Source organism: Desmodus rotundus, chromosome 3 (genome assembly GCF_022682495.2).
Source record: "Desmodus rotundus isolate HL8 chromosome 3, HLdesRot8A.1, whole genome shotgun sequence".
NCBI lineage: Eukaryota > Metazoa > Chordata > Mammalia > Chiroptera > Phyllostomidae > Desmodus > Desmodus rotundus.
Genome location: NC_071389.1, coordinates 185,299,939 through 185,327,271, shown reverse-complemented (window position 1 = coordinate 185,327,271; position 27,333 = coordinate 185,299,939). Strand labels below are relative to the sequence as shown.

Below are 27,333 nucleotides of genomic sequence, written 5' to 3'. Positions count from 1 at the left end.
TCGGGAGAATTTTACACCTTGGGGAACTTAAACACAATATGGATGGTGCTTAAAAAAGCTGTCAGTGACTTCCTCTGATAGGTTCAAGTGCTCATTATTTAGCATGGCATAGAAGGCCCATCATAATTCCCACCCCTATAAACCTTTTATTAACAGCCACCGTCGTATTTTCTGTTCCCTAAACATGTCTTGCATTTTCTTGGTTTTATGCCTGTGCTTCACTGTATCCTTGCCAGGATACTTGACTATACCCTTCATTCTATATTTGGAAGCTCTGCCTTCAGGCAATATTAGTTTTCTTCTCTATGCTCCATAGCACTTTGTGGATATCTTGTTATAGCATATTCCCTTGTGGTTATTGTTTACACATCTTTTCCCCTAGACTTTGCTGTCCTGAATGGTGGGGGCTATGTTTTATTATTGTTATATTTTACATTCCTAGCACTGTTGGTAGCCTACAAAAACATTTGGTAGATGGAAGGCAGGGATAGAATATTCAAGTGCATGAAGGATTAAATATAAAAATGAAGTATGTTATTTTTAAAACAATTGTACCAGATTGTTTTCCTGGGTTTTGCTTTGAATCCAGTACTGTTTAATGATGTAAAGAAATGTAATTCTGCAGATATTATTAATGAACTATAAGACTACAGATTTATGAAAATGTATAGCAGGCTGTTCCAGATGCAGCTTGAAGTAGAGGGACAGATGAGATGAATATGGCCCAGGTCTTTGAATCCATAGGGATAAAGCAAATGATCATCATTTGTGATTCTATCCAACCCTCCCCTTTAAAATATCTTAACCACAAATTTCTGCTCATTGTGCTTTACTTCTCTAGAAAGGCTTTGTTTGGACAGAAGTCACAACAGTAATGTTGTATTAGAGTGAATTGTTAATAAAGATTATTAATGATATTAATATTTATTAATATTATTTATTCTTAAGTTTAAAGATTTTATTTATTTTTAGGCAGAGGGGAAGGTAGGGAAAGAGAGAGGGAGAGAAATATCAATGTATGGTTGCCTCTCACATGCCCCCTACAGGGGACCTGGCCTGCAACCCAGGCATGTGCCCTGAATGGGAATCAAGCTGGTGACCCTTTGGTTCACAGGCTGGAACTCAATCCACTGAGCCACACCAGCGAGGGCTAATAATATTTATTATTTATAATCTTTAATAATAAAGAGAACATAGTGATGCACATATTTATTGTAGATCATTTACTTAAGTTCTTTTCTCCTTCTTTGCCAATCCTGGTTCTGCCTCATTTCTGGCTCTCTGGGTTGACATGCCCTTCAGGACTGAGACATGACAGGTTCAACCCAGGCTATAAAAAAACTTTATGGAACTGTTCATCCAGGTTGTAGTTAATTGTCATCAAATTTGGGTGTATGCAATAATCCTTAAGAAGCTTGATAAAAAACAATATGGATGTCTGAACTACTCTTAAGAATTCTGAGGAGGGACTTCTGGCCAAGATGGAGGTGTAGGTAAATACACTTTGCTTCCTTGCACAACCAAAAGAAGGGCAACAACCAATTTAAAAACAAAAAAACAACCAGAACTGCCAGAAAATGGAACTGTATGGAAGTCGGACAACCAAGGAGTTAAAGAAACAGACTACTAGGAGGGGCAGAGAGGATGAGCAGCAAGGTAACAGACCAGGCAAGTGGCAGAGTGGGCTATCCTGAATTCACATGTGGATAAGCTGCAAGGAGCAACTGGGGAGCAAGATGGACTGTGCAACCCAGGGTTCTGGCAGGGGGGAAAAAAGCCTCAAAACCTCTGGCTGTAAAAAGCTGTGGGAATTGTGGTGGTGGGAAAAACTGCCAGCCTCACAGAGAGTTTGCTGAAGAGATCCACGGGGTCCTAGAATGTACACAAACCCACCCACCCAGGAATCAGCACCAGAATTTGCTGTGGTTAGCAGGGGAAATGGCGAGAGCTGAGCAACCACCATTGCTCCCTCTCTGCCCCCTCCCCAACATACAGTGCCACACGTAGGGAAGTGGGTTGCCCTGCCCTGGCGGATACGTGAGGTTCCACCCCTTACAATGTAACAGGTGCACTGAGACAAAGAAATATGGCCCAAATGAAAGAACAGAGCAAAACTCTAGAAAAAGAACTAAGTGATAAGAATATAGACAACCTATCTGATGCAGGGTTTAAAACACTGGTAATCAGGATGCTCACAGAAATGATTGAGTATGGATACAAAATAGAGGAAGAAGTGAAAGCCATGCAAAGTGAAATAAAGAAAAATATACAGGGAATCAACAGTGAAGGTAAGGAAACCGGGATTCAAGTCAATGATTTGGAATAGAAGGAAGAAATAAACATTCAACTGGAATAGAATGAAGAACAAGAATTCAGAAAAAATGAGGAGAGGCTTAGGAACTTCTGGGACAACTTTAAACATTCCAACATACAAATCATAGGGGTGTCAGAAGGAGAAGAGGAAGAGCAAGAAATTGAAAACTTATTTGAAAAAATAATGAAGGAGAACTTCCCCAACCTGGCAAAGGAGATAGACTTCCAGGAAGTCCAGGAAGCTCAGGGACTCCCAAAGAAGTTGGACCCAAGGAAGGACAAACCAAGGCACATCATACTTACATTACCCAAAATTAAAGAGATGGGGAGAATCTTAAAAGCAGCAAAAGAAAAGGAGACAAAGGAGTTCCCATAAGACTGTCAGCTGATTTCTGAAAAGAAACCTTGCAGGCAAGAAGGGGCTGGAAAGAAGTATTCCAAGTCATGAAAGGCAAGGACCTATATCCAAGATTACTCTATCCAGCAAAGCTACCATTTAGAATGGAAGGGCAGATAAAGTGCTTCCCAGATACGGCAAAGTTAAAGTGGTTCATCATTACCAAGCCCATATTATATGAAATGTTAAAGGGAGTTAGAAAAAGAAGAACTAGGAAAAAGAAGATCAAAATGTGAACAGTAAAATGACAACACACTCACAACTATCAACAACTGAACCTAAAACAAAAACAAACAAAAAGCTAGAATAGAAATAGAATCACAGAAATGGAGATCATATGGTGGGTTATCAGTGGGGATGGGATGTGGGGAGCATGGAGGAAAAAGTACAGGGAATAAGAAGCATAAATGATAGGTACAAAATAGACAGGGGGAGGTTAAAAATAGTATAGGAAATGTAGAAGCCAAAGAACTTAATATGTATGACCCATGGACATGAATTAAGGGGGGGGGGGGTGCTGGTGGGAGGGAGGTGCAGGAGGAGGGTGATAAAGAGGAGAGAAAAAAAATGGGACAACTATAATAGCATAATAAATAAAATATACTTAAAGAAAAAAAAGGAATTTTGAGGAGGACCCAAATTTGTATGTTGAAGTCTTAACCCCCCAGTGTCTCCAGATGTGAGTATATTTGAAGACAGGGTCTTTAAAGAGATAATTAGATTATAATATTATTATGACGTGCCCTAATCTACTATGACCAGACTGGTATCCTAATAGGAATAGGAGATTAGGACATTGATGTGCACAGAGGGAAGACCATGTGGAGCCACAGGACGAAGACAGCCATCTGCAAACGAAGGAATGAGAGGCTGCAGAAGAAAACCAATCTGCTGAAGCCTTGATTTCTAGCCTCCAGAATTGTGAGAGAATAAACTTCTGTTGCTTAAGCCACCCAGTGTTTGCTACTTTGTTATGGTAGCCCTAGCAAACTCACACAGTACTAATCAGTGCTGTGTAACTTCTATGCACAAAGCACTGTACAAACACTCTATTGAGTCCGCTAGACTATTGCTAGCTTTTGTGTGTGTGGAGGGAAAGAAGGAAGGGAAATATAGGTGAGAAATCAAGAATCATTCATGAATGCTATGATATGTCCTCTTTCCTGTTGCCTACAGACTTGAGAATTAGTTTCTTATAACTCTTATTCAGCAGGAATAGCTTGGCATTCTTAACGCTTAATTCTTGATTAGCCAACCTTCTACTTGTTTCTATGGACTCTGGATATGAGTGAAGTCAACGAATCAAAATTGTCTAACTTTTGATTGAAATTCTGGTACCATATGGCATTTCATGTAGTTACACAGCACTTTCTATGTGACTGTAGTTGAAGCAATTCCAACAATTATTAATTTTCTTCAACTCGGCCTAGCAGTATGTTAATTGGAATAAGGGAGAACAGAAATAAGGGGAGATAGGTCGTTACCAAACCCTAGTACCCTTGTATTATTTCCTATCTCTATGGAATATTTTAGATGCCATCTTGGAAATATAGTTATTACATTAAAAATCTACTTTAAGTTTTTATTCTAACTTAACAAATATTTATTGTGTACCTAAAACACACCCTTTACTAGGCTAGAAATTAAGTACCCAGAGGTGAATACAGTATGGTTCCTATCCTAAAGGAACGTGCACTTCAGTAAATACCAAACAGGAAATGAGTGCATCAGTAGAATAGCAGGCAAGGAAGCGGGGTGGGGAGGGGGATGACTGTTTCAATTTAGTAAGTGATCTAATTTAGTAGTTCTGAATCTGGATAGTTATTAGAATTACTGGGAGAGTTTCAAAATAGGGTCTCAGATTCCACCTCAGATCAACTGCTTTAGAGTCTCCATGCATACATAGGACATTCGATTCTGTGTTAAAAAAGTTTCCTTCTGGTTAGAGTTTACACATCTCATGCTCACCAAGGCTGGAACACAGAAGCCTAATGGCTTTTAACTGTAGTGTGTGTGCCAAGTGGAAGTTGACACTCATATAGGAAGACGGGTGGTAGTCCATGTGCTAAGGATTGCCGAATCAGTTTTCAGAGTACAATGTACTCTGTGATTTAAAACATTATTATTAGTGTCTCAGGATGTAAATGGAGTAAATGAAATAATGTTGTTAGTCAAACTAAGGGCTCACAGAGCTAAGTGACAGAAAGCCAGCTCAAATTAGCATAATCCTAGGACCTGCATTGACTCAGGGCACAAGAAGGGGTGGGGTAGGGCCTCCAAAGCAGGACTCTCCAATACAGTAACCACTAGTCGTGTATGGCTGTTGGTCACTGGATTTTAAAGACTTACACGTACAAAAACATACTCTATCTTATTAATTTTATACTGAATACATGCTGACATGATGATATTTGGATAGATTGAGTTAAATTAAAATTTTATCTATTTTTACTTCTTTTTAATATGGCCACATATGTGGCTCACGTGTTTCTGTTGGACGGCACTACTCTGGAATCTTTGGAAACAGAAGCTCTGTGCCTCTAGGACTGTCCTTCATCTCTGCTTCTCTCTGGGTGCCAGACTCATTCCCTCCAATTACAGAGGGGAAGGCTGTGTGTCTACTAAATAGGATTTGGAAGTCCTGGGGAAGAATTTCGAGTGGTACAGCTGAAATCATGAACCAATCTCTGCAGCTAAAAGGATGGGATGTTATGACTGGCTGAATCTGGGTCAGGGGCCAAGATAAGTTGCCAGTTATTACGAGAACCACACAGGTGGCCTAGGGATGAAATTTCTTTGTATTTTCCCAAACAGCAATATTAACTTATTGAGTGCTTACTATGTGCTAGGCATTGTATTAAGCATTTTTATATAGATTATTTCATTTAATATGTGTAACAGTTGTTTTGAGGTAGCTTGATAGGCATCTCAGATATAACAAATCTTGAAACCCAATCTTCTACTGTTCTTTCCAATCTTAATAAATGGATGAACATTCATACACATAGTTACTCAAGCCAAATAACCCAGGAATCATGACTGATTCACTCCCTCTTTCCCCCTTCCCTTCATTTATTTATCTTTCTTAGTTAACTCTTCCCTATCCATTCTTACATATCAGCCAGAATAATCTTTTTTAAGTATAATTTATTGATTATGCTATTACAGTTGTCCCATTTTCTTCTCTCCTTTCTCCCCCTCCACCCTGCAACTCCTTCCCATCAGCATTCCCCCCCCATTAGTTCATGTCCAGGGGTCATACATAAACGTTCTTTCACTTCTCCATTTTCAATACTATTCTTAACTCCTTCCCCTGTCTATTTGTACCTACAAATTATGCTTCTTATTCCGTGTACCTTTTCCCCCATTCTCACCACTCCCTTTCCCCACTGATAACCCTCCATGTGATCTCCATTTCTGTGATTCTGTTCCTATTCTAGTTGTTTGCTTAGTTTGTATTTCTTTTTTAGTTTCGGTTGTTGATAGTTGTGAGCTGCTTGTCATTTCATTGTTCATTGTTTTGATCTTCTTTTTCTTAGATAAGTCTCTTTAACATTTCATATAATAAGGACTTGGCAATGATCATCTTCTTTAACTTTACCTTATTTGGGAAGCACTTTATCTGCCCTTCCATTCTAAATGAGAGCTTTGCTAGATAGAGTAAGCTTGGATGTAGGTCCTTGCCTTTCATGACTTGGAATACTTTTTTTCTTGCCTGCAAGGTTTCTTTTGAGAAATGAGCTGGTAGTATCATGGAAACTCCTTTGTAGGTAGGTTAAGTGTCCCCTTTTCTCTTGCTGCTTTTAAGATTCTCTCTTTATCTTTAACCTTGGGTAATTTAATCATGATGTGCCTTGGTGTGTTCCTCCTTGGGTCCAACTTCTTTGGGACTCTCTGAGCTCCCTGGACTTCCTGGAAGTCTATTTCCTTTGCCAGATTGGGGAAGTTCTTCATTATTTTTCAAATAAGTTTTCAATTTTTTGCTCTTTCTGGCACCCCTATGATTTGTATGTTGGAATGTTTAAAGTTGTCCCAGAGGTTCCTAAGCCTCTCCTCATTTTTTTGAATTCTTATTTCTTCATTCTGTTTGGATTGAATGTTTATTTTTCCCTTTTGTTCCAAATCATTGATTTGAGTCCTGGTTTCCTTCCCTTCACTCTTGATTCCCCTTGTATTTTTCTTTGTTTCACTTTGTAAGCCTTCACTTCTTTCTTTATTTTGCAGGTCACTTGAAGTTTTGAAATGTAATAATTTCTAAGGGATGTTAAATTCAGAATGAAATTGTAGGGACAGCTGGCATCAAGATAATTGTTAAATATGAAATCTGACAGCACAGACTGACAGTTGTGAGAATATGATAATATTTTCTTCTTTAATAGATGCAAAATCCTGGATGGACTGGATGTTGGGATTTTTTTTCTCTCTTAGTACAATCGACTTTTTTTCCATTCATTTCCAAATGTATCCAGGATATGTAGAAATCATTCTCTAGCTATACTATACATTAGCATTTGGTTTTCCTGGTGCAAGATATTCTTAAGAGCATCTGTTTTTTGACTTGTGATTTTTATCTAGATAAAAATTTTATTGATATTTGTCCACCAGCTGTCTATTATCTTATAGGCTCAAAGATAATTTACTTTTTCCAGAAGATAATTATGCTTTAGAAAGGAAAACCTCATTATTTAGAAATAGAGGGAAAAATTATATATAATGGTAAAATGTGTGGCTGGAATTTAGAGATTCAGCATTTCTTTCTGATGAGATCTGACTTACTCATTCATTATATACATTCATTTGTCAAACATTAACTGAACATTTCTTTTACATGAGAAATAAGGATCAAATAGAGTATAGAGTATACAGGACCCAGGAGTCAGAAGACCAAGGCTCTAATCCTGGCTCTTCTTGGCAACTATGATTTATGTGGAGGCAAGTATCCTTTATGAGCCGTGGTTCCTCCTTGACTCTAAGGTGGTGATAATATAATCTGATTTGCTTGCCTTTCAGGATTATGGTGAGGATTGAAAGCGTTCTGTAAATTATAGCTCTCTGAATAAGTGTTAAATAATTTTGCCATTATTGTATACATGGAACTACTTCATATAGAAGATTTTTTTTAATTAACATTTTTTTTTTTACTATACTTCAATTTACTAATCCATTTCCTGGAATCATTCCTTAAAAGTCTTTACTTTTTTTAGAGTAGTTTGATATTTACAACAAAATTGAGAGGGAGCTCAGTGATTTTCCAGATACCCCTTGCTCCCACATGTGCATACCCCCCCTCCCATTATCAATATCATTCACCAGAATGGATTTTTTTCTTTTCTTACAGAGGATGAGCCTACATTGACAATTCATGATCACCCAAAGTCCAGAGTTTTACCTTTTAGGGTTCACTTGGTCTTGTACATTCTATGAAGGTGGACAAATATATGATGACATGTATCCATCATTATAGTATCACACGGAATGTTTTTGGAGTATTTTCATTGCCCTAAAACTTCTCAGTGCTCTGCCTTCCTCACCCGTCTCCCCCAGCGACACTGGCCTTATCACCCTGATAGTTTTGCCTTTTCCAGAGTGTTACATAGTTGAAATCATAAAGTAAGTAGCCTTTTCATATTTGCTTCTTTCACTTAGCAATATGTACTTAAGGTTGCTCTATGTCTTTTCATGGTTGGTAGCTCATTTCTTTTTAGGTGCTGAATAATATTCCATTGTCAGGAGGCACTACAGTTTATCTTTTCACCGACCGAAGGATATCTTGGTTACTTCCAAGTTTCGGCAATTATGAATAAAGCTGCTATAAACAACCATGTGCAGGTTTTTTTGTGGATGTAATTTTTCAGTTCCTTTGGGCAACTATTGAAGAGTGATTGCTGGATCTTATGATAAGAGTAATGTTTCATTCTGTAAGACTGCCAAATGTCTGCCAAGGTGGCTTTACCATTTTACCTTAACACTGGCAATGTATGAGAGTTCCTGTTACCTACATGCTTGTCAGCATTTGGTGGTGTCAGTGTTCTGATTTTGGCCATTCTGGTAGATGTATAGTGGGATCCCACTGTTGTTTTAATTTGCATTTCCTGATGACATATGGTGTGGACCATCTTTTCATATGCTTATTTGCCATCTGTATATCTTCTTTGGTGAGGTGTCAGAGCGTCTGGCCCAGTTTTTAATTGGGTTTTTTGTGTCCTTATTGTTGAGTTTTAAGACTTTGTATGTTTGGGCAACAGTTCTTTATCACATCCTTCTTTTGCAAATGTTTTTTTCTCAGTCTGAGCTTATCTTCTCATTCTCTTGACATTGCCTTTCACAGAGCCGGAGATTTTAATTTTAATGAAGTCTACCTTAGTAATTATTTCTTCCATGCGTCATGTTTTTGGGTGATCTCTCTAAACAGACATCACCATACCAAAGTTCAGCCATGTTTCCTTCTACATTATTTTCTAGGAGTTTTATAGTTTTGCATTTTACATTTATGTCTGTGATCCACTTTGAGTTGATTTTTGTGAAGGGTGTAAGTTCGGTGTCTAGATTTGCTTTTATGCTCAGAGATGACCAATTGGTTTAGCAACACCTATTAGAGACTATCTTTGCTCCATTGTATTGCCTTTATTCCTTTATCAAAGATTATTTGTCTATATTTATAGAGCTTTAGTTCTGGGCTCTCTATTCTGTTCTATTGATCTTTTTGTCTATTCTTTTGCCAACGCTGCACTGTCTTGATTAGTGTAGCTTTATAGTAGGTCTTGAAGTCAGATAGTATCAGTCTTCCAACTTTGCTCGCATTCAATTATTGTGTTGGCTACTCTGCATCTTTTGCCTCTCCATTACACTTTAGAATTGGTTTGATGATATCTACAAAATTGCCTGCTGGAGTTTTGATTTTGATTGTATTAAATCTGTAGATCAAGTTAGGAAGAGCTGACATCTTGATAACATTGAATCTCTCTATCCATGAACATAATGTCTAATTACTTAGTTCTAATTTGATTCCATTCATCAGAGTTTTGTTGCTTTTCCATATAGCTCTTACACATGTTTTATTAGGTTTATACCTAAGTATCTCATTTGTGGAGTACTAACATAAATGGTATTGTGGGTTTAATTTCAAATTCTACTTGTTTATCACTGGTATACAGGAAAACAATTTACTTTTGTATATCAATCTTGTATTCTGTAACCTTGGTATAATAATTTAGTAGTTCCAGGAGACTTTTTAGTTGATTCTTTTGTATTTTCTCCATAGATGATATGTCATCTGCAAACAAAATCAGTTTTTTAAATGTATATAGTCATCTTTATTATAGTTCATATAATAGAAATAGAAATATAATAGAAATAGATATATTTAATAAAATATATCTAGGTCCTTATGGGCTTCTGCTTTTTTTAAAAAAAGATTTTATCTATTTATCTTTAGAGAGAACAGAAGGAAGGGAGAAAGAGAGGGAAAGAATCATTGATGTGTGATAGATACATTGATTGGTTGCCTCTCACATGCCCCCAACCAGGGGCCTGTCCCACAGCCCAGGCATGTGACCTGACTGGGAATTGAACCGGCGACCTTTCAGTTGGCAGGCTGGCACTCTGTCCAGTGAACCACACCAGCCAGGGCAGGCTTCTGCTTTCTGTTCATTCAGTTATGGAGTTAGAACACCTGGTTTACTTGAGAATGGTGAAAAATGCCAAGTAACATCTTAGTTTTGTTATGGCAATTTTTTGCCTCATAAACATTCTGAAAGGGTCTCTGGGCTTTCTAGGTTCAAGGACCATGCTGTCTTAATAAACCTGCCCATACTTAGTGTTCTGTACAATTCCATATAAATTTCAAGGGGCTACCTGGCCAATGAAACATTCTGTTTTTCTGCTGGTTCTTAATTTGGTTCTTGGGCTATGCCTGTGAATTTGTATTTTCATCCTGCTATTCCCCTTTGATTTACTCTAAGGGCAGTTACTTATCTTCTAAAAATAGTATTATTATTGATTTTACCAATTTGCCCTCTCAAATAAAGGACTCAAAAGCATTGTCCATTTCCAAGAAGTTAGGTGAGGCTCCCCTTTTCCCCGAAAAGAAAACAAACAAACAAAAAAGATTCAACTCATAGTTATGATCTTATTAAAATTTCAGATTTCAGTATATTAGATGTTTCCTGCTTGGTTTGTCTCTTCAGTCATTGTCCATAAGACTCTGAGAAACTGCAGAAGTATACAGGTTCTACAAAGATGGTTTTATTTCTTCCTTCCCAATATGCGCCTTTTACTTGCTTTTCTTCTCTTATTGCATCAGCCGGGACTCCTAGTACAATGTGGAAAAGGAGTGGTGAGAAGGGGCATCCTTGCCTTGTATGTGATCTTAGTGGCAGAGCTTTGAGTTACTCACTGTCAAGTATGATGTTGCCTGTAGGTTTTTTGTAGACTTTTTCCATCAAGGTGAGAATGTTTTCCCCTGTTCCTAGTTTACAGAGCATTTTCATCATGAATGGGTGTTGGATTTTGTCACATGCTTTTTCTGTATCTGTTGGTCATGTGATTTTTCTTTTTACTCTGTTGATATGATGGATTACATCAATTGTACCTGATCAGAATAAGACTATATATTAAAGAAAATTGAATCATGTTTTAAAGCAGGAGAACAAGTATAATAAAATATACTACATCTTTTTAAGATGTATGATTTCATCGAGGAACATAAATTATGCTTTGTATTAAATGACTTTTAAGAGCCCACATCAGATTTTATGATTCTTTTGCCAAGTTTTGAAATTTCTTCACATACTGTGGATGGAACTTGAGCTATGAGTGAAGGGGCATAAGTAAGACTTGCTATGTCTAAATTGTAGATTTGAAGATTTGAAATGTTTTGTACTTTGATTATTTTTATTCCTTATATACTTTTAAAAAATATTGCCATCCTGCCTACAACTTAAATAAATGTACTTTGGAACTTAGAAAAAAAAGAATTGAATCAATAACTAATAACTTTCCCAAACAGAAAGCAGCAGGTCCACATAGGTTCACTGGTAAATTCTACCAAACATTTAAGGAAGAAATTATACCAATTCTCTACCACCTATTTCATAATAAAAGTAAAGGAAATACTTCCGAATTCAATTTATGAGGCCAGCATTACACTGTTACATAGTCTGCATTTAAATACGTGGTATCTGTATTGAGAATCAGAACTGATAGGACATACACACAGGGAGAGGGTGAGAGAGAGATTTTTTTAAGGAATTGGCTCATGTGATTGTGGGGGCTGGCAAATAACTTGTAGGGTGGGTAGGCATATGGGAAATTAGGTAAGTGCTGATGTTGCGGTCTTGAGTCCGAAATTTACGGAGCACACCAGGTAGGCTGGAGACTCAGGCAGGGTTTCTATGGTACAGACCAGAGGCTGAATTTCTTCCTCCGGAAACCTCAAATTTTTCTCTTAAGGCCTTCACCCTTATTGGATGAGCTCCACCCACATTTTGGAGGGTAAACTGCTTTACTACTGTCTACTGACTTAAATGTTAATAACATTTAAAAAATGTCATCCCTGCAACATGGAGATTCAGCACATTAGAGTCATCTGGGAAGATTTAAAACTATAGAAGATTGGGCTTTATCATGAGCCAATTGACATGCCGGTGATTCTTATTGGATTGGGCTGAGAACCTCTGGGCTAGAGACAGCCTGGTCCTTTGCTGCTCATGCATCTCCTGGAAACCTGCCATCATGCATTCTCAGTCCACCAGAGTAAGATTCTGGAAGAGTTAAAGTTGTGCCACAATTCCATTCTGATATTTGGGTTCCAGTTTTAATGTTTGGTAAGATACTAAAATATAAAAAGGATTGAAATTTGGTTCATTGTAGACTATTAGTAAGTGATTTTATCAGTAAGTTTCTCTCTTTTAACGTGTCATGACAGTATAAAGAATTGAGCACATTTATATTGTTTTGGATTATTTCTTTTTTTAAGGAATTTTATTTATCTTTTAGAGAGGGAAGGGAGGGAGAAAGAGAGAGAAACATCAATGTGTGGTTGCCTCTCATGCACGCCATCCCCCCGAACCTGGCCTGCTACCCAGGCATGTGCCCTGACTGGGAATTGAACCAGCAACCCTTTGGTTCACAGGCCAGTGCTCAATCCACTGAGCTACACCAGCCAGGGCTGTGTTGGATTTTTTCTGGAAGGAATATATTGTTAGTGTTGGTCAGTACTCTGCCTTTAGTGTGGACATTTTCAGCAAGCAGAATCATCATATGGATTTGGGGAAATGAGTGTGTAACTGTTCTTAGACCTTCCTTAATTGACAGAAATTGCATTTTGAATTTATAGTGTCAGAAAAATAAATGTCGGTTGATTTGAGATCTTAAATCAAAAGGTCTTTCTTGAAATAAGAAACATCCAAAGTCAGTGAGACATATACAGGAAAGACTAATTTTTCTAAAGCTTACTTCTTTAAAAAAATTAATTGTATTTTTCCATTACCATTTAACCCCCTTATACCCCATTCTCCCCTTGCAGTCACCACAGTGTTGTCCATGTCCATGGGTCCCTTTCTTATGTTTGATCCCTCCACCCCTAACCCCCACCCCGAATAGCCATCATCTGTTCTCTATCTGAGTCTGTCTCTATTTTGCCTGTTAGTTCAGTTTGTTCATTAGATTCCACATATGAGGGAAATCATATGGTATTTATCTTTCTATGACTGCCTTATTTCACTTAGCATAATATTCTCCAGGTCCATCCATGCTGTTGCAAAAGGTAAAATTTTCTTCTTTTTCTTCATTCCGAATAGTATTCCATTTTGGAATTGTCCCATAGTTGTTTTACTCATTTATCTACTGATGGGCACTTGGGTGGCTTCCATATCTTGGCAATTGTAAATAATGCTGCAATGAATGTAAGGTTGCTTATGTTCTTTTGAATTAGTGTTTCAGCTTTCTTTGGATGAGGTCCCAGAAGTAGAATCACTCAGTCATAAGGCAGTTCCATTTTTTAATTTTTTGAGGTATCTCCACATTGCTTTCCACAGTGGCTGCACCAGTCTGCATTCCCACCAACAGTGCATAAGTGTTCTATTTTCTCCACATCCCTGCCAGCACTTGTTTGTTGATTTATTGATGATAGACATTCTGACTGGTGTGAAGTGGTATCTCATTGTGATTTTAATTTACGTTTCTCTGATGATTACTGATGTTGAGCATCTTTTCATATCTCTATTGGCCATCTGAATGTCCTTTTGGAGAAGTGTCTATTCAGGTGCTTTGCCCACTTTTTAAATTGGATATTTTGGGTATTTTTGGCGTTGAGTTTTATAAGTTCTTTATAAATTTTGAATATTAACCCCTTATCATATGTATTGGTTAATATGTTCTCCCATTCAGTTGGTTGTCTTTTCCTTTTGTTGATGGTTTCCTTTGCTGTGCAGAATCTTTTTAGTTTGGTGTAGTCCCAGTTGTTTATTTTTTCCTAGAGACTTTAATAGACCTGGACATGTAGTGCTGTGGGTCATCATTGATAAGAGTAAGGCTGCCCTAGGTCAGATCCCATACTTTGACATTTACTTGCTTGGGAATCTTGAACAAATAAATTACCTTTCTGATGTTCAGTTGTCTTATTTTAAAGTAGGATCATACAACCTACTTCACATGATTTTTCATGGGAATGAAAATAATAACCTAGTCAAAGTGCTTGGTACGGAGTGCGTGCTTAGCATTGCTGCTTCTCTAAAGTGAGTGTGACGATGTGGCCGGCGGGAATATCCATTGTGGTGACTAAAACCAGCATTGTCTTGTCAGCATGGTGATTCTTGCACATAATTATAAAGCAAATTTACTTTTTAATAAGTAAATAAATTGTTGGTTACAATCAGTCTCTAGTGCCTTTTGCCAAGGGGAGCCATTTACAAGCACTGGAACTTTGGAGCTAAGAAACCAGATCCTGTACACCTGCCAAAATCACTGAGATATTTTATCAAAAAAAAAAAGTTGCAGTTAAAAAACAACTACTTCCTCAGCAAAGTGGGAATAGAGGGAATATACCTAAACATAATAAAGGCCATATATGGGCCATATATGAAAGGCCACTGCCAGCATCATTCTACATCAAGTCCGTAGTAATCAAAACAGCGTAGGTAGAGGGCAGGATGACAGCTAAGGACACGGGGAACTAAGGGGGTGGAGGGATTGAGCAAAAAGGAAAAAGGGCTTATAGACATGGACAACAGTGTGGCGATTGTGGGGGCCTGGGTTTAACCCCTTAAAATGGTCAGGGAAAAAATACAGTTAAAAATATAATTAAAAAATAAATAAAATAAAAACAACTAGTTGTTCTTGCCCATTACATAACTACAGTTCTGGCCTGGACTTCAAGCCTGTTCCATAATATATTGCAGTGAGGAAAGGTCTACCTCCCTTGCCTTGCAATCTCAGATTATTTCAGTGAGGTCCATAGACTCCCCTGCAAAAAGCAGTCAGGGACTCTGATGCAGTGAATTATATTTGTGTTAGTGAAAACGACTTTTGTAAGAACTGCTAGTCTGTATTTGTAGTTGGCAGACATTTTTTCTTTTTTTGGCCTACGTATTTCTCTGCAGTGGAGGAAAGACACTTAAAAGCGTATTTCTGGTGGTGATTGTTACATAAAAGAATATTTAGGGTCAGTGCTCCTTCCCATTTCCTCTTGTCATTTACTGTTCTGTCTACCAGTTTTAGGGAAGGTATAATACACTTTGAGGAGGAACCTTTTGTCATTTGAGTTATTACCTAGGGCAAGACATTTGTCTTTAAAAAGAAAACCTAACAAAAAACCGCTTTTGTGTGCCTTCCCTTGTGAAATTGTGTCAGGTCATTTTGGTTTCAAGGAACAGAGAGCATTAACCCATCCATCTTAAGACAGAAAAAAAAAAAAAAAGGAACTGAAAGGAACTGTAAAGAGAAATGTGTACTGAAAGTAGAAGGATCTCTTAAAGCTCTAGGAATTCATTCCTCTCCTAATGACTCTAGAATCACACAGCATGTAATAAATAGACAGTCTATATCTTTTGGAATGAATGGATGGCTTTACTCTTGCTCTACTTCTCTCTCCATGCCTGCTTCATTGTCCTCTTGTTATGAACTGGTCTGTGTCTATTGCTAGGATGCATTTCATATGGAGAAAATATGACTGATTTAGCAAGTTATCATTGATCTGCTATTTGGGTCCATTGTATCAAACTATGCATTTGCCAGACTTTAGAGGGGTCAGACTTGAGTCAAGTGTCCATCTTGGGCTAATTAGTGATCACCAGACAGTATCGGCTTCTCTGGTGTGTGGTTTGTGTATCCAGACCAAGACATTGGGGAGGATGGGCACTGGGGCTGACGTGTCCACCACAGAAGGTTAACTCCAGCTTAAATTAGTAGGGAAATGGGCTGGGAAAGGGGAGGAGAAGAAAAATGAACATAGAGTGGCTGTTAAGTGGAGGACACATTGTTAGACCTTTCATGTATCATTTAATCTCTTAATAGTACTGTATTATCAAGTTAGCATTTTTATATTAAATGCAAGAAAGTTCATTTCAGGGATGTTAAATAATCTTCTGCAAAGTCACTCTGTAAGTATGTGGTGAAGTCTGAGATATAAATTTAAGCCTCTTGCCTCCAAATATCTCATATTGTTAAGCCACACTGCTCCAGGAATGCTTTATCCAGTGCCAGTGGAAACATACTGCAAACAACTTTTCAAGTAATTACATTAAAAAATAAAGAGAAACAGGTGAAATTAGTTTTAATATATTTTATTTAACCTAACATATGTAAAATATTTGTACTGAATTTATTGGGTTGACATTGGTTAATAAAATTATATAGGATTTAGGGGTACAATTCTATAATACATATCTGTATATTGTATGGTGTGTTCACCACCCCAAGTCAAGTCTCCTTCCATCACTTTTTATCCCCGCTTTACCCTCACCTACTTCCCTTCACCCACCTTTCCCTCTAGTAATCATCATAAAATATTTCAACATGTAATCAGTATAAACAATTACTAATGATGTGTTATGCATTCTTTACCTCATACCAGATGTTCGATATCGGGTATGTATTGGGTTGGTCAAAAAGTTCATTTGTTTTTTTTCTGTAAGGTGGCTCTAATAGCATTTAGTTGTCTTTAACTTCATTCAAAACAATTTTGTTAGATCGTATTGTGACAGCTGCCGTATCAGCATGCATTTAAAAAAATTACCAAAATTGGTAAATTTTTGTGTAGCCATTTTAATATTGAAGATGGAAGAAAATACATAACATTTTTGGTATATTATGCTTTACTATTTCAAGAAATATAAAAATGCAACTGAAACACACACACACACAAAAAGGATTTGTGCAGTGTATGGAGAAGGTGCTGTGACTGACCAAACTTATCAGAAGTGGTTTGTGAAATTTTGTACTGGAGATTTCTCGCTGGACAATGCTCTGTGGTCAGGTAGACTAGTTGAAGTTGATCGCAATCAAATTGAGACATTAATTGAAAACAATCAATGTTATGTATACCACACGGGAGATAGCTGACATACTCAAAATATTCAAATAAATAAAGTTATTGGTGAAAATGAAAAATGTGTCTTTTATTGTATGGAAAAAAACATATGGACTTTTTGACCAACCCAATATTTTATACCTACAGTACCTCTTGACTTGGATCAGTCACATTCTAGGTGCTCAGTAGCCACATGTGGCTAGTGGCTACCATGTCGGACAGTATGCAATAGTGTATGAATGCCTATCGCACCATTTGTTAGTGTTGTGATTTGCATTGAGCCTTTCAGGGTGTCAGTTACTGAGTTATTAAATGGGGGATATTAATACCTTACATACCTGGATTTTAAAGGTGCTGCATTAGATAATTTATATAGGGCCAAGGTTAAAGATCTAAAATGGCCTCTGGGGATTTAGTTCGGGGAGCATACGTAATTGAGATCCAGCTAATGATTAATACTGCTAGCCACTCTAGAGTGGCTATATATACTCTATATACACTCTGTAGTGTATATAAGGTAATCTATAAGTCAAGATTGGAGTTTCTTGAATGTCACATTTTTAACACTTTTGACAGCTTCTATAATGAAGACACAGATTTGGTTCCCAAGTGCTTTTCTTTTTTTTTTTTTTAATTGTTATTCAATTACAGTTGTATGCCTTTTCTCCCCATCCCTCCACCCCACCCCAGCCGAACCCCCCTCCCTCCCCCACCTCCACCCTCCCCCTTGATTTTGTCCATGTGCCCTTTATAGTAGTTCCAAGTGCTTTTCTTTGTGTATATTTGGATGTGTGTGCAACAATGATCTGCAAATTAGTGTGTGTGCCCAATGATGTGTGCCTAACAGTGCTCTGATGTATATATCATATACATATACGAGGTCTGTCTGGAAAGTATCCAGCTGTGCACTATGAAAAAGAGAGACATTTATTGAAGAATATACAAGGTACAAAAAAAATTGTACGCAGGACAATGACACCTCTTCAAAGCAGGTACCTTGGGACCTCACACAGTTCTCCCAGTTGCCGTCAGCTGCCCCATTGCCTTTTTCTGAATTTCATAGAAGGGTCTGAAGTCTCTTCCCTTTCACAAGTGATTTCAGTTTTGGGAAAGCCAGAAGTCATAGGGTGCTGAATCTGGGCTGTTACAGAGCTGAATCACCTGGGTGATTTGATGTTTCACCAAAAAACTCTGCCTGAGACACGATACATGACTGGGTGCTTTGTCATGAAGAAGCTGCCAATCACCAGTTGCCCACAGCTGCAGCTTTCTGAATCATCTAAATAGTTTCTGTGGAGGAATGGTTAAGCTTAACCCAAAATCTGATACAGGTTCATTACTTGCTCAATCATTTTGAATGCAAAGGCTACGCAGTACACATGCCTACCCAACCAGCATCTACTGCCCCCACTGACTAGTACAGTGAAGTCATCATTGTCCACTTATACACATTCCAGTCCACTCTCCTTGGCTGCCAAGTTACATAGATGTAGCACAAACCATTCTTGTTACATTAACGATGGCTGGACTTTTTCTGGACAGACCTCAGTGTATCCTTCAAGTACCAACAAATTTGAAAATTTAGCTTATGCATATATAGTAGGTCTGTCACATTGTCATTTTTGTTAGTTTCAGTTAATGCTAATAATTACAAATAAGGAAAAGTTAGTAAAAATATAAGCCTAGGCATAATCAAATATTTCTTTTGATGAAAATTTACCAAGGAACATTGTTGATGGTATATATGTTATATACCACATGTATATGTATGTAGAGGGAGGAAGAGAAAAAGTAAGATATGTGTGCAGGTAAATATGTACATGTATAATGAGAAAGAAAAATATTAAGAAAGAATAAGAAGGCAATAGAAAATGCTGTTGTATTGGTCTTTGCACGTTGGTCTTAAAGTATTTATGGAATATGAACCAGTGTTCTAGGCACTCTGGTTGCATGGATTTTGACAAAAGCAATTCAAACAGTCCCCTTCCTTATGGAGTTTACCATTTTGTGAAAGAGCCATTGATAACAATTATTTAAATATAGATGTGAAGTGTTATGAAATAAAAGTACACTCTGCTATTATGTGGAATAATATTTTAATTGAGACCCAAAGGATAAATAGGAATTAGCCAGGCAAAGTAGGAAAGAGAGGAAGGGAAGAAACATTCAGAAAGACAGCATAGAAAATGCAGGAGCTCAGAACCTTCAAAGAGCTGAAAATAACGAAGACCAGTGAGACGTAAATAATGTTTTTCATTTTAAAAGTTGGAGAACTGAAGCTCTTTGATATTGAATCACTGTCTAAAGATCACATGTTAAATAATGGAGGTAATGGAGGAACCTAAGTTGCCCCTTTGTTTTTTTTTTTTTAAATAGAAAAAATTAACATACAATAAAATTTCCTGATTTTGGTGTACAGCTATATGAGTTTGGACAAATGTGTCATGCCACATTACACAGTCAAAATACAAAAGAGTTCCATCACCACCCAAAATGCCCTCATTCTGCTTTTTTGTTAGTCAGCCCTTCTCCCCGGCCCTAACCCTGGCAACTAGTGATCTTTCTTTGTCCCTGTATTTTTGCTTTTGTTAGAATATCGTGTGAATGGAATCATATGGTATATGGTGGTTTGTGGCTGACATCTTTGACCTAACATAAGCATTTGTAATTCATTCTTATTTTGTCAAGAGTTCATTCATTTTCATTGGCAAATGGTATTCTTTTGTACAGAGGTTACACGATTTATTTATTCACCTGTTTAAGGACATTTGCTTTTTTTCCTTCTGTTTTGGTGTTTATGAATAAAGCTACTATAAATATTCATGTACAGACTTGTGTGAAACTATTTATTTCTCTTGGTTAAATACCTAAACGTGGAATTACTGGGTCATATGTGAGTATATGTTTATCATATGGTATGTTTCACATTATTAGAAACTTCCAAACTGTTTTTCAAAGTGGCTGCACTAGTTTGCATTCCCACCAGCAATGTTCGAGTGTTTTCAGTTGCTCTGTATCCTTGTTAGCACTTTGAAATATTAGGTTTTTTTCTCATTCTAATAGGTGCACAGTGGCTTCTCAATGTGAATTTATTTTCATTTGCATTTTTTCCAGTGACTAATGATATTGAGCATCTTTTCATGTGCTTATTTACCCTCTGTGTATCTTCTTTTGTGAAGTTATATCTTCAAATCTTTGTCCATTTTTAAAGCGAGTTTTTCATTTTTTTAATTGTTATGGGAGTTTTTAAAATTCTGGATACAAGTCCTTTGTCTAGTGTAGGATATGCAGCTTTTTCCCCTCAGTCTATGGCTTATCCTTTCATTGTCTTAATAGTGTCTTGGCAGAGCAGTTTTTCATTTTGATTAAGTTGTTTATCAAAAAATATTTATGGACCATGTGTTTGATGTCTTATCTCTACCTAAAGCAATGTTACAAAGATTGTTTCCAATGTTTTCTCTAAAAACTGTATATAACAGTTTTATGTTTTATATTCAGGTCTATAATGTATTTTTAGTTATCTTTGGTATAAGGTATGAAGCATGGTTTGAGGTTCTTTTTTTGTTTTTGCTTAGAGATGCCCATTTGTTGTCCCAGCAACTCTTATGAAAAAGACTGACATCTCTCCATTGATACGCCTTTGCACCTTCGTCAAAAATCAATTGATCATACTGATATGAGTCTTTTTGTGGACTCTCTTTAAACACTGAGAACTCCATCAGACAATACTGTATTTTTAAAATCTTAATTCTCGCATACATTTTAAAGAACTGAAGATTGAAGAACAGTCTGTTATATATACCCAGAAATTTACCATTTCTTTTGTTCTTTATTTCTGATGTTCCAAGTTTTCTTCTTGGTATCATCTCCTCTGTCTGAAGAACTTCCTTTTAGCAATTCCTTTAGAGAAGTCCTTTGTGAATGGATTCTTTTAGTTTCTCTTCATAAGACTGGAGAGGGAGAGAGGGAGAGAGGGAGAGAGGGAGAGAGGGAGAGAGGGGGAGAGAGAGAGAGAGAGAGAGAGAGAGAGAGAGATTTGTTGTTCCACGTATTTATGCATTCATTGGTTGCTTCTTATATGTGCCCCGACCGGAGCTCAAACCACAATCTCCATGTATAGGGATGACACTAACTGACTGAGTTCGTTGTTGGTATTTTGAATTCTGATCTTTTTTCTAATCCACTTGTTATTATTTACATTTTGGAGCTCTCAAATACCTGCTCTATGTATTCTGTTCAGGCTTTATATCTACATTCAGTAGGAGAGGCAGGGTGGAATGTACTTCTTCATCTGACTCAGAACCGGAACCCAAAGGACACATGCTATAAATTCTAGCTGGTGGTTTTGGTGGAAGAAAAACAATCACAGAAATAAATAAAATTATTTATTTTAGCTATCACTTGTCCTGACTAACTGCTTAGTTAAGAACTTTTTTTTTTTTTCCTGATGGGGGCTCTTGGCAGAGGAAGGTGAGTTTTCACTTTTATAAATCTTCCAATTCATACAAAGAAGATGACTTAGAAAACACATTTCCATATGATAAAGGGTGTAATCACAGTGATGATTTGGAAGCAATAGGCTTAAAATCTGCATGGTATTTTTATGTTTTGTGTTCTTTACTAATTATGGAAATGAGGATCACATATACACAACCATAACTACTGCCTTTACATAGGAGGCAGTTTAATGGAGAAATATTTGGTTCAGATTTTGCAGTGTCATTTGCAATGTGTCTTGAAGTCTGTGGTAGCAAAGATAACTTAGCTGGCATTCCATAGAGAACTAAGGAGACCCTGGGGACTCAAATTTGACTGATGCTACCCTTGGGCTGCATAGTACAAGTTATGAAGATAACGTCTCTAGAACCAGTTTCCTTGGAATTAAATCCCAGTTATCTAGCTTTGGCTGTGTGATTTTGGGCTAGTTCTTTCATCTACGTATGCATCATTTTCATCCGTGGTAAAATCGGCCTGGTAATGTTACCTATCTCATAGTATTGCTTCCAAGATTCAGTAATTGAACACCTGCAAAGCACTTGGAACAGTGCTGGTCACTCTAACTACTTTGGACAGTTGGATCTGTTGGTGTTCATAATAGTAACCAGTTTTTATTGATTATTTATGTGCTGAGTACTTTGTTCATTAAATTCTCACCACCACTCCACATTATTCAGATTAAGAGACTGACGTAAAGAGAATTTGTCCAAGACCATACGGAGAGTAAAATGAAGGTAGAATTTAAAGCTAGGCAGTTTGACCTCAGAATTCATGCTCCTATATCATATTAATAGAAATGGAAAATCAGCAGTACAAAGGCCTTTCTAAACTGATGGTGTAGGATCGCCAGTACTATCTGTTAATAGCAGGTAGAGTTTTGCTGTGGAGCATGTTTTGTTTATGTCTACACATGTTTTTAAGTTTTAAATTCATAACTAGAGACTTACCTGTTTAAAAATGGCAGGAAAAAATACTTCTGTCCCTTACCAGAAATTACTTTAAAACTAACAGTAGTGATAGATATACATATTTCATATTTAGTAAAATTAGGAGGCATCTCTAATCCCTACCTACAGGATAGCAAGACGGAGAGAAGAATTTTGGAAGTTTATCATTCTTTTTTATTAATGGCTCTAACATTGTGATTTAAAACTATGTATAAAGATTACTGCTTACATTTTTATCCTTCCTAGCCCTTACTGCAGTTTGTAATTATTTTGTGTCTTCACTATTTCTTTTTACATTTTTAAAAAAGACTTTATTTATTTATTTTTAGACACAGGGAAAGGGAGGGAGAAAGAGAGAGAGAGAAACATCAGTGTGTGCTTGCCTCTCATGCGCCCCACCACTGGGGACCTGGCCTGCAACCCAGGCTTGTGCCCTGACTGGGAATCCATCCGGCGACCCTTTGGTTTGCAGGCTGGCGCCCAATCCACTGAGCCACACCAGGTAGGGCACTATGTTTTAAATCTATTTTCTCTACAGACCGAAGCTTTCAGCAGACAAGGACACGCCTGTCCTCTCCAACATTGTTTCACAGTGTTTGTTACAGAAACTTGCAGGAGGAGAAGCACAGTGACATTTGTGTACGTCCTGACAGTAAATTTGCAGATGCTCCAAAGATCCGCTTGTTCTTCTAGACATTTTTAGAAAAAAATATTTAAGTCAAAATCCAATAGCTGAGATTTGCATGTGGCCCTTGTCAGCTATTATGTAATACCACTTTTGTCTGCATACTTGGAGTGGCTTTCCATTTCCGGTGTGTTCTGCGCTATTCTATTCCTTTAATTACCTCTTCAAAATTTCTTTCTTTCATAAGGCCTTTCTGAGTTAATCTCTTTTTCCAAGTCTCAGCAATTTAGCGTATGAGAGCTGTGGTTTATGTAAGGCTTTCCTTTCTCTGAATTAAACTGTAAATGATTTGGGGCAGAGTTTCTGTGGCTTGATAAAACACACTATACATTTTAATGAGTCAAATCTAAATGATTCAAATCTACAAGCTGGCTTTCCCTTTAATACATGCGAGTAAAAAAGTCTAGGACTTGGCAAAATTTATTTTAGAATTTGCTAAATCCAACATTTTGAAATGCAATTTAAATATTTAACCAAATTCTAAACATCACTGCTTTTATGCCTCTCTGGCTAGAAGTTGTAATTTGCCAAGAGACTAAATGAAAGTATTTTTCTAAACTGTTGGATATCTTCTAAAGAATCTGAAGCCTTTAACTGTAGTCACTTATTTGCCCTGGCCAGGTGGCTCAGTTGGTTGGAGCATCATCCTGTGCCCCAAAAGTTTGCAGGTTCGATTCCCAGTCAGGGCACAGACCTTGGTTGCAGTTTCTATCTCTGGTTGGGGCGCATTGAGGAGGCCACTGATTGATGTTTCTTACATTGATGTTTCTCTCTCTCTCTCTCTCTCTCTCTCTCTCTCTCTCTCTCTCTCTCTCTTTCTCCCCACCCCCCTTGCTCTCTAAAATCAATAAACACATATCCTTGGGTGAGGATTAAAAAAACCCCCCAAAACAGCAGTCACTTATTCCTTTGGAGGTATGTTTAAATTCCCAAGTACCATATGTTCGTACCATAAGATGCACCTAGGTTTTAGAGGAGGAAAATAGGAAACAAATTTTGAAGAAAAAATGTGGAAAATATTTAATAACATCCTTTAAAGCAGAAATCCTGTAGCGAGCCAGGTAAGCTACATTTGGACAATAAGATGCACCCCCATTTTCCTCCCAAATTTTGGGGGAAAAGTGCATCTTATAGCACAAAAAATACGGTATTCATTGTCATTACTCCAACTTTGTGCAGCAACTTGAAATCATTCATCTACCTGCATCTCCTTCCCTCTCCCTTTCGCCTTCAGTGCCTGGAGGGGCTGAGTGAGTTAGGCTACAGGCTGATCCAAGGCCATGTGAAACTGGAAAGGGTCTGACTCGCTCTGAGTACTTCCTCTGTGTTTAAAAGGAGACATGTCAAATGCTTGCTGTATTAGGCATTGTCTCAAGTGCTTACATGTATTTTCATCCTCACAGCAATCCTGTGATGTGACTTTTATGTTTCCCATTTCACTGAAAAGGAAAAGGACACTCTTCGAAGAATAAGCAGTGTGTCGTGTGCAGTTATAAAACTCGTAAGCTTAGTGGCAGCTCTTGAAGCCAGGCCTTTCTGGAACAATGCGCTCTGCTTTCCTTGCCCATCACTCTCTGAGAACCTCAATAGTAGCTTATTTACGCCAGAACTATTTGAATTAAGGCTTTGTTTAAGGTTGGTGATGTCAAGGACTTCTCTTGATCTCAGCTATGTCTCTTTTTAGTTTGATAAAGACCAATATTTCATTAATATTAATATAAAGGTGACAGTGTTTATAAATATATTGAATGAGAGAATAAAGATTCCAAAAGTATTCGACAGCATTTAATGAAATACTAAACTTCAAAGAATCAAATTTAGTAGGAACAAATGTTAGGTGTTGTGTGTAGCACCTCCCTCCCACCCCCAAACAGTTGCACAAATGCAGAAATTGTGGGATGTGGCTTGGCGACAGTTCATAGGGAAGCCGATGGTGTTTTATCACTGTGTGCTCCCTGTAGGTAACGATGCACCTAGGCTGCTCTTCGGCTGCATGAAAGAAACAGTAGTAGCTAGAATTAGGAAGGTGAAAAGTCTCAGTTTCTCTTGTTCGAACTTCTTGTCTAACTGCATTTGAAATAGTCGGTGTGTTTTAGGCAGAGTTAAAGAGTTATGTAGACATTATGAAGTGAATTTAGGTTGGGAGATTCATGAAGGTGGGTAATGTGTCCTCCTGATGGTCCTGGAACATAACTGTTAGTCAAGGCTCTCTAGAAAAACGAACCAATAGGATGTCTGAATGTATAGAGAGAAGTTTATTTTAAGAAATCGGTGCTTGTGGAGGCTTGGCGAGACCAAAATCTTCAGGACAGACCAGTATGCTGGAGGCTCGGAGAAGAGCTGGTTTGCTGGAAGAATTCCCGTTTCTTCCTGGGAGGTCAGTCTTTTTCTATTCAGTTGATAGGAGGAGGCCTTCTCACATTACAAAGGATAATCTGCTTTACTTAAAGATCACTGATGTAAATGCTAATGTTATCTAAACAATACATTCACAGAAACATCGAGAATACTCTGACAAAATGTGGTTTAGTCGAGTTAACACATAGTATTGACCATCACAAGAAATATCTCTACATATCTCTTGAATAAAAAAATTAATTAAAAAATGAATGAAAGGTATGTGGACAGTTAAAGGAGATGGCTATGTCTAGCTGGAGAACTTAAGCCTCACAAAGAAAATACTCACTATCTTTAAATCGGAAGGGTTTAGATATGGACACCAGATATAGCTGAGGGGAGGGGATGAATCTTGAGACAGAAAACATGGGGACAGATAGTTCATATACAGAACAATTGAACCCCTCTTTCCATTTCTTTGCCTAACATCAGCAACCAGGCAGCTACGTTCAAGGTAGGAGATCAATATATTCTTCTCTGAAAGAATTGAATGACTAGAGAAAAGCTTTTAGATACTGATATCTGGAAGTCCTTTAATGCAAAGTTGCCTCTCAACCTAATCACCCAAAGTGAAGCCCTTGTATCATCAATTTTCCTATGCTCACAAAGCATCTAATCAGCATTATAGTGTTTCATTTAAAAAAGTAAGCAGGTTGGCAAAGATAATTTATCCACCATTTAGACATAGTGCTAAGTGATTTCCTTACATATTGTAATACTAATGTGTTACTGCATTTAATCCTCACCAGGGCTGTATGAGGCAGGTGCTAGTAACTTCATCCCCATTTTCCAGATGTAGAAACTGGAGCACAGATTAAGAAACTTGCTCAAGGTCACACAGTTTGTATGTGATGAAGCTAAGATGTCATTCCTGACAGACTACCAAGGAACATGGATTGGGAGTTAGGTGGAAAAAACTTCAGATTATAATATATCCTTTGTTGGGAAGGATTGAGAATAAGATCTTAGTGGTTTTCTTTTAAAATGTTACTTATGTTTGCTATACTTATTTTCCTAAAGAGGTAATTTTCAATATAAAACTAACAAATATAAAGGACCAAGAGGCAAAATTTATGAATTTTTTGGCTGGTAATTGGATTTCTTTTCAGACTAGAGCATGGATTTCAAATCTAGGATCTGTGAATGCCAGGGGGTAACAAATAAAATGAACCTTTTAAAATCGTTTTCAGTATTTCAGAAAGCCTAATGAAATTACATATTTACCCTTTTACTAAGGCTGTACACATTAATGGAAACATCGGGCTTTTGTTTTTGCCTAAATATGAGCTCCTTATTTTATCACTGGATGGTCTGTGTCAAGAAGGATGTTTATGAGGTTGCTGTGTATATGGATATTTCTGATTTTTGTTTCACATTGGTGATTTTTTCTCCTCCAAGTTTCTTCTCCTGATTTATTGAAATTGATATATATTATATGTATAAAAAGGGTCCTTATCATACATGTACAACTTCATGAATTATAACAAAGGAAAAAAAACCTCACACAACTACCACCCAGAATAAGAACCAGAACATTGCCCGTGCTCAGAAACACCCCTCATGCTTCCTT

General features: G+C 37.4%; 1 protein-coding gene across 5 annotated transcripts in view; it reads left to right on the top strand.

The window, feature by feature from the left end:
* ANKS1B (ankyrin repeat and sterile alpha motif domain containing 1B) overlaps positions 1-27,333 on the top strand; it is an 805,832-nt gene that overhangs the window by 46,970 nt on the left and 731,529 nt on the right. The window lies entirely within an intron of this gene.